The sequence below is a fragment of the Kryptolebias marmoratus genome, linkage group LG20 (genome assembly GCF_001649575.2).
Source record: "Kryptolebias marmoratus isolate JLee-2015 linkage group LG20, ASM164957v2, whole genome shotgun sequence".
Taxonomy (NCBI): domain Eukaryota; kingdom Metazoa; phylum Chordata; class Actinopteri; order Cyprinodontiformes; family Rivulidae; genus Kryptolebias; species Kryptolebias marmoratus.
The window spans coordinates 18,648,167-18,655,713 of record NC_051449.1 but is presented as its reverse complement, the minus strand read 5'-3'; positions in this window follow the sequence as shown (position 1 = coordinate 18,655,713).

Genomic DNA, 7,547 nt, shown 5'->3' with positions numbered 1-7,547 from the left:
GGGGGGGGCTTGTTGGCGGAAGAGTTGGAATTTGCCAAAAGGCATGTTGGAGGCTCTCCTAATGTGTTCTTAACTGTCACAGACAAACACCTCTCTTCATGCTGGCAACACCATACCTACAGTCAAGCATGGCGGTGGCAGCATAATGATGTGGGTAGCGCAGACTGGGAAACTGGTTAGAGTTGAAGGGACGATGGATGGAGTCCGGTCATGAAGAGCTGGTTAAAATCCCAGCAACCGATGGACCAAGGTCACCTAAAGTGTTTCTGATGAACTCAAAAAAAAAAAAAAAAAAAAAACCTTTATGTTGATTTGGCTCACATCTTTTGCTTCAAATTAAACTTCAAGCTGAACTCAAATCAGATCTCAAAGAATGAACATTTCATGTAGGTTATTTAGTCAAACACAGATACACAACATCGCAGGGACTCATTTATCTGACCTAAAACTTAAATAAACTGTTTTTAGCGTTTAAGTCAATAATTTCTGAAGTGGGTGATTTATGGGGCGGGTTCATGTCGAGCTCAGTGCCATGACCGGCCAAGAACGCCGCTACTGTCCGGTTGTTTACTAGTGGAAATGGAAGAAGCCTTTTTTAAACACAAAAAAATGCCGGAAGACTTTGTGGGAGTAATGGATCTACAACCACACCAGTATGAACCTGAACCGACGGCTGGATCTCCAGAATCAGATGAAAACTCTTCAGATTCAGATTCTCATGATCACCAGGACCGTCATGGCCGACAAAACAATATGATGCATAACGACCGAGTTGACAAAGTGAAATGGTGAGATTCGATTACCCCCAGATCGTTGTCATGACATCAGCACACAACACTGTTAACATAAAGACAGCAGGAGAGAGCTAACGTTGCTAACTTGAAGCTAAACCGATTCCAACTGGATGCTAACCAGATGCTAACTTGAAAACAACATGACCATGCTTCAGAGTAGCATTTATAAACTCTCACACCAGAGTAAACTAATCAACAGCAGGTTTGTTTAATCACATGGATTGTTTATATTTTTTCATCAGGCTGTCGGCCTGTAAGCAGCTCAGACCTTTTAATAATCGTCATGTTTGAAGTAAAACTTCCTGTTTCTCGTCTCCTTCTCTGTGGAGATGTCCTTCCCCACATTTGCCTTTCTTTTAAAATTAAAAATAGTTAAGACTGCTGCTGGCAGAAGGTCCTGTTTTTTGGTGTGAAGCCAGTCCACGACAGTAACGAGGGTCAGAGCGGTGACTCCTCTTTGAAGTGATCCGAACCCAAGTTCTGATTCCCACATCAGAGTTTATGGATCCAAATCTGAGGAAGGTTTTTATCTTTCGGAAAGCCAAAAATTGGAATTCTAGTGGTATTTTCTGACCGGTTTGAACAATTAATTCCAACGAACTGAACTATATTGTACCGGTATTCATCCACTCAGTGATGAATGGCTGAATGCTGTGAACTTCTTACAACTGATGTTGGCTTCAGAACACTTTTCAGTTCAGCTTTGCTTCCTCCCTCTAAGAACAAGCTGCACAAGACCCGGGTCCGAACCCCGTCTGAGACGATGTTGTTCCAGAGACTTCGGAGTTGGATTTTAGCCACAGTTGGCTGAGTTAGGCTCAAGAGAGAGAAAGAAAAAAGGTTGATGTGTGTTTAATTCAGAATTATCCAATGCAAGTGCAGTAATTGACAGGCTGGAAGACGTCTCATTCAGGCAGCAGCACACGTGGGCTGGCACCAGAACGACACCAGATTGGTAACGTCCACTTACACTGAGCCTCCACTCCACTTCCTCCACTCTCTCTTCTTAGTTAACTTCTGCTCCGACCCATCACCCTCTGGCCCATCTGTCGCTGATAGCCACGGCGCTTTTGAATAAATTCCTCAAACAAAACGTTTAACACCTCATGAATACAGCTTTTTACACCCCGCACGCAGATTGTGGGGAAACTTCAGGGCCGGTGGAGTAAACCGGGACACTCCCTCCTCGCTTCCGCCTCATTGCAGACATTGTGCTCGGGAGCGCGCAATCTGTGCGGCCGTCTCCTACCCGGCCCCGGCCAGCTTTCTAATGAGTTTCCAATGATGATTTAAAGGCTTGCACGGTCCTCCCAGCTCCTCCTTTCACTGCTTTTTGCCCCCCCCCCACTACTTTCAGCCACTGTTTTGTGTGTCTGGAGCTGTTCTCCATCACTCTGCTTTCAGGAGGGGAGGTCACAGAAAGACTCACACGTCAGCCTTGAATAAAGGAGAGATTTATATACATATATACGTGTGTGGCTGGAGAACTCTGAGGAGATTCTTTAAAAGGAAACAGAAACAAGCTCCTCTAAATGGCTCGTTTCCTTCTTTTGAAGCAAAAAAAAAAAAGAAAAAGAAAAGCAGGAACTCAAAGTGAGCAGAATGAAAAGCTCGGGGTGCTGCACACCTGATGGTTTGCACGGAGCCAGATTGGGCTGTGCTTCAGATGAACAGATGGGAGCGGATGAGTTAAGAAAAGCATGGAGGAAGGGACTGGCAGACGTCTGGATATCACTCATGTGAAGTTATGCTGCCTCCCTCTCTCCCTCTCTGCGTGTGTATAGATTCATGAAGGGAGGCTTGGTGTGGACTGAAGCAGATTGGTTACAGTGAAACAGCCTGTGATAATCCATCAATCAACCATGCACTGTCTCAGACTGTGTTTACGGCATAATATGATCCCCCCCACTTACACACACACACTTCAGTCACTGGAACATATTACATTGCATGTTGTCGTTTCTGTTACACAGCCCGTAATCCTCTTATAGAAGTCTCAGACTCTGCCTTCAAACTTTAAATATAAATACACGACGGCGGAATAGATTGACGGGCAGCACCTGTTATCTGCGTTCTGTTTGTCAGAACAACACCGGAGTCAAATTATGACGCGGCCGCATCGTTTTTCAGGCCACGGGTTGAAGCTGGACACAGTGCAACATCATCGTCATCATCGTTTACAAGATACACAGCTCTTTTTTTTTGTCTTTTTCAAATATGAGCATGTCCCTAATCAGAGTTTTAGACTAACATCGTGTTATGGGGAGGAATGACAGAGTTCAAGCCATTTTGGTGAAGCTTTGAAAATAACATTATACACAATCTCATACAATATTGGAATATCTCATGTGATCTGTTAGTGCTCGGAGTATGTGTTGTGAATGACTCTCAGCTACTACCACATCAAGTTTTAGCTCAATATCTGTAAAGCTGACTGAGTTATAGCTATTTATTGATGGCTAAGGTTGATTAGCTGTGGCAGCCATCTTGAATTGGACTGACTCCAAACATTAATCAGTTGTAGACGTACATCCGTTGACTGCTGTCTGAGAGTTTTATTGAAATCTATTCAATGATTCATGAGATATTTTGCTAACAGACATAGAGGACTGACTCTAACAGTTAATGCTAAGGTTTTAAGTAAAGATGTTATGCAACGTGTTGTGCTCGATGTATATGTTTAAGACAATTATCAGCTACTACCACACCAAACTTTAGCTCAATATCTGTAAATTTGACTGAAGTATAACCATGTTTGTGTTTGCTGAGATTGCTTCGCTGTGGCGGCCATCTTGAATCATATTGATTCTGAAAGTGAATCAGCTGTAGATGTACAAACAGTGATTACTTTTGGAAACCCTTATGAAAATTAATTGAGTGATTTACAAGATATTTTGCTAACGGCACAGACAAACAATCAAACACACAGACAGACACAAGTAAACTTTGTTGCTTCGCGTTCGCCTTCGGTGGCAGACGGTAATAAATTATCCTAATAAAGATACAACAGTGTCTGAGGAATGCAGGCTTTAAGGGACAGTTTGAACTTCTTTATTAGTGATAAATGTTTCAGGAGGCTTTCAAGCAGTAGATTTATTTAAAGGAGGGAGTGAGTTAAAGTTAAAGCACGTCTTTTAAAGACTCTGAATCCTATAAGGTGGTTTTGTTGCCCGAGAGCTACACTGGATCTGGGATCTGACTGGATCCACCCGATCCAACACAAAGCGGCTGACGGAGTTGAGAGGACGCTTAAATCAGGGTTTTAAAGAGCAAAACATGATGAAATAAAACATTTTTAAACATGTTAAAATAAGCAAAAAATAAGAAGAAGCCACTAAGTTATTATGTGGATTGTCAGAATGTGGAGGAGTGAGCAGCAATAGTTACGAATAAAAACACTATGAAGAACGCTTAAGCCTTAAATTGGCCGGCTCTGATCCTCAGAAGTGGGTTTCTGTGGAAAGGGTATGAACAAATAATATCTTACCTGATGCAGACAGCCCTTTGAGTTTGGAAAGAAATCGTTAAACAGCTGGTTTGTGCAGGATCAAGACCAGAGTGGAGCATCTTAAAACAGACCCAGTCTCCAACATTTTTATTAAAAAATCTTTCTGCCACTGTCAGCTCAGCAGCACACGGTTATTCGGGCAGACGTGTTATGATCCCAGGCAGCACCGGAGGTGCTACAGCTAGTTGCTGCTGCTAATAGTGTTTGCAGTAAAAGCAAAAAAAAGCAATCTTTGAGATTGAAGTCGTTTTAAGACTTTGTTCTCGGTCCTGGTCGGACTAGCCATCAGCTCATCAATCTGGTCAGAAATAAAGTCTGTTTCGCTAAACAAAGGTAGTCCAAAGAGCTGTCCATAACCTTTCCACAGCTCCAACCATATGGATTTGCAGGAGCATCATTGTGTGGTATAGCAGGTCCGAATCCAGGTTCTTCAGGATCCACCAGCCCACGTCCTTCCACACAGTATCTGAGTTATACTGAGTTTTGCACGTTGCTCCAGCTGCCACAGACGGTCCGGTTCATGGCTTGGAGACACCACCTAAAGCTAAAGAGGATGAGACATCACTGGATGGGGTTTGATTTGAAAGGTGAGGCACCTGAACGATCAGGTCCTCCCGTGTCAGGGATGTTATCTGCTGTCGAACAACGAGGCCTTTTGAGGCACATGACATTTTGCTTAAAAAGACATCGTTTTCCCGTGCAAACTTTCCTGCACCATTATCCCCACCTTAAATTAAAGCACACCGAGGTTTATCATTGCTTTAACTTTGAGCGCCAACCCACTAACCTACTTTATGAGTCACATAAGACCATCAGAGTGCACTGCCGAGGAAGAAACGCTTCCTTAAACTTGCTTACTTTATAGGCAAATAACTCCCACTCTCTCGCTGACGTTTTCTCTTCCCGCTCTCATCTCCTCCGCCCCTCCTTTGCCTAGTCGTTTCTTCCTGCGTACAGTTCTCCACCTTTTAAGTCCCCGCAGTGCTATTTAGAGCGCGGGGCTGTATTAATGCGACTGGAGAGGATCGTGCAGGTAACACGGGTCCAGCTGGTGCCACACCGAGCTTTAAAGCTCTGCTGCTCATGAAGTCAGCCTCCATAAATATATATATCGTATATATATATAATTCCCTTTGAACATCACGGCCATGTGCCTCGTACGAGCTAGTGCAAAATGAGAGGGGACACCATGCACACCCTCGCATAAAGCTGCAGGCTCTGAAATAAACACACACACACTAAAGGCAGGGTGCACACAACCACAGCATTATGTGATAAGTGTGTCCCTCCTGCATGTGCCAGAGAGACTTTCAAGGGAAGGCATTGTCTTCCCTCGGGAGTAAACAGCCACAGCAAACGAATAACTATATTCAACAAATAGTCTATATGCAACACACACACACGCATACATATAAGGACCGAAATAAGTTTTCATCCAGTCCACTAATCAATATTTCAGCAGCCCAGCCTTGATTGTTCACGCAGGCCAGGAGAGGGCTAATGAGGCAAAGCTGCAAAGACAATGTGCTCACCAAAGTAGGCTATCCACTAACAGACTAAATTATCCCTCAGATCCGCAGGTTCACTCAGCCCGCAACGCGGAGGAGCTGAAAGCGAGCCACTCCAGACCCGCTCCCCCGCGCGACAGGTAATGAGTGGGTGGGTCTGGGCGAGCGGGTCCAGATGTGGCCGTCCCCCCTTTTCCGGTCCGTCAGAGCCCGTGGGCACGCTCTGAGCTGCACTTTGCGCCGGAAAGCGTGGACAGCCGGCGTAACTATTCGGGCTTTAAATCAGGAGTTCCAATGTTTGACACGACCCCATGTTACGCAACACAAAGTTCTACTGAGGGGGGCACATTATTAGAGAAGTGGAAGGTTGGGTGATCAAACTCGTAGGCCTGCTCGCCTAAAGCTGCCCCGTTTTTTGCTTAAATAGATATTTCAGTTTTTCCAAGTGTGATAATATTTTAAAAGAATCTCAGTTTTGGGGGGAAAGAGTTTACGTCCAACTGGTCCGACAAGCTAACGGCTAGTCCTAGTCGGGCCAAGCCCAAAGTTTTCAAACATTTCACAGTGGACTATGCAAATAATATTTCCTAGATCTTTACATTGCTGTAAATAAAATTCTGTGGTTGTTTTCAAGCATGATAAGCAGCAGCAGCAGCTGCTAGCTAACATGAAGCGGACGCTGCATCTCCTCAAGGGGAACTTTTCAGGAAATAGACGGTGGTCACAGGTGACAGGGTCTGTTTGATGCAGTCCTCAAATAGCCAGCCACAAAAGCACCGAACAGATGTGGAGAAGGACCAAAACTGTTGATCTGTGCAAAAACGAAATGATTTTAAAAAAGATATAACGTTTTTTTGCCCAAAGTTAACAAAATAACAGTGTTTGCACAAACAGAGATGGAGTTTTAAAGATACACCTTGGAAGTGGGTCTGCTCAAACTGAACGAGCTGATGGTAGCTTGTTTGAGCTGCGATTAATATTATTAACTGAGCTTTCAAATATCCCTAAATGTATATGTAAGTAACCACATACTGACGAACTGACAGTGTTACGAAGCGTTTGCTCGAGCCGCTATGAAATGTTTGAGATTGGAGCTGTTTTAAAAACGGCAGTAATCCATTTTATCTCGGTTAGAGCTGATAAATTCAGTTCACTTTATGGACTCGGGTTAATCTGAGTCACTCACTAAAGTGATCCGGTTCACCTGAGTCCCTTGAGTTGGACGTGGATGTTAAGGATCCATATTTGCGTTAATCAGAGGTGTTTATTTTTTTCAACGAGTCCGCTAACATAGGACTAACAGAGGACACGTTAGGATGCGGGTGAACTGAGACCTCGGACTCGTAAGTCTCGATTCAGATCAAAGATTCGAATCATTAACCTGGATGAGTCGGTACTCAGTCAGCTCATCAGACCTGTAGACTCTGTTTCACAACAGTCAAAAATCCGTCTACAACAGGTGAGATACTAATTGGTCATACTTTGAAAAGGCTGAAATGTCCCTTTAACATAGTTACCACAATTAAAGAAGATATTTGATCAAAATCTACAATGTTATCCTTAATCCTAAAGGTCATTAGACTGAATTCTATTACAACGTGACAAGTCAGCTTTTAAATGTTACCAAACTTCCCAGCAGACCCATAAATCACAGTCCATACATTTTTTAACAGCCTAAACTCACTTCCGTCCTCGTTTCAGCCGTGTTGGGGCTGCTCATTACCTGACTGCCTGACT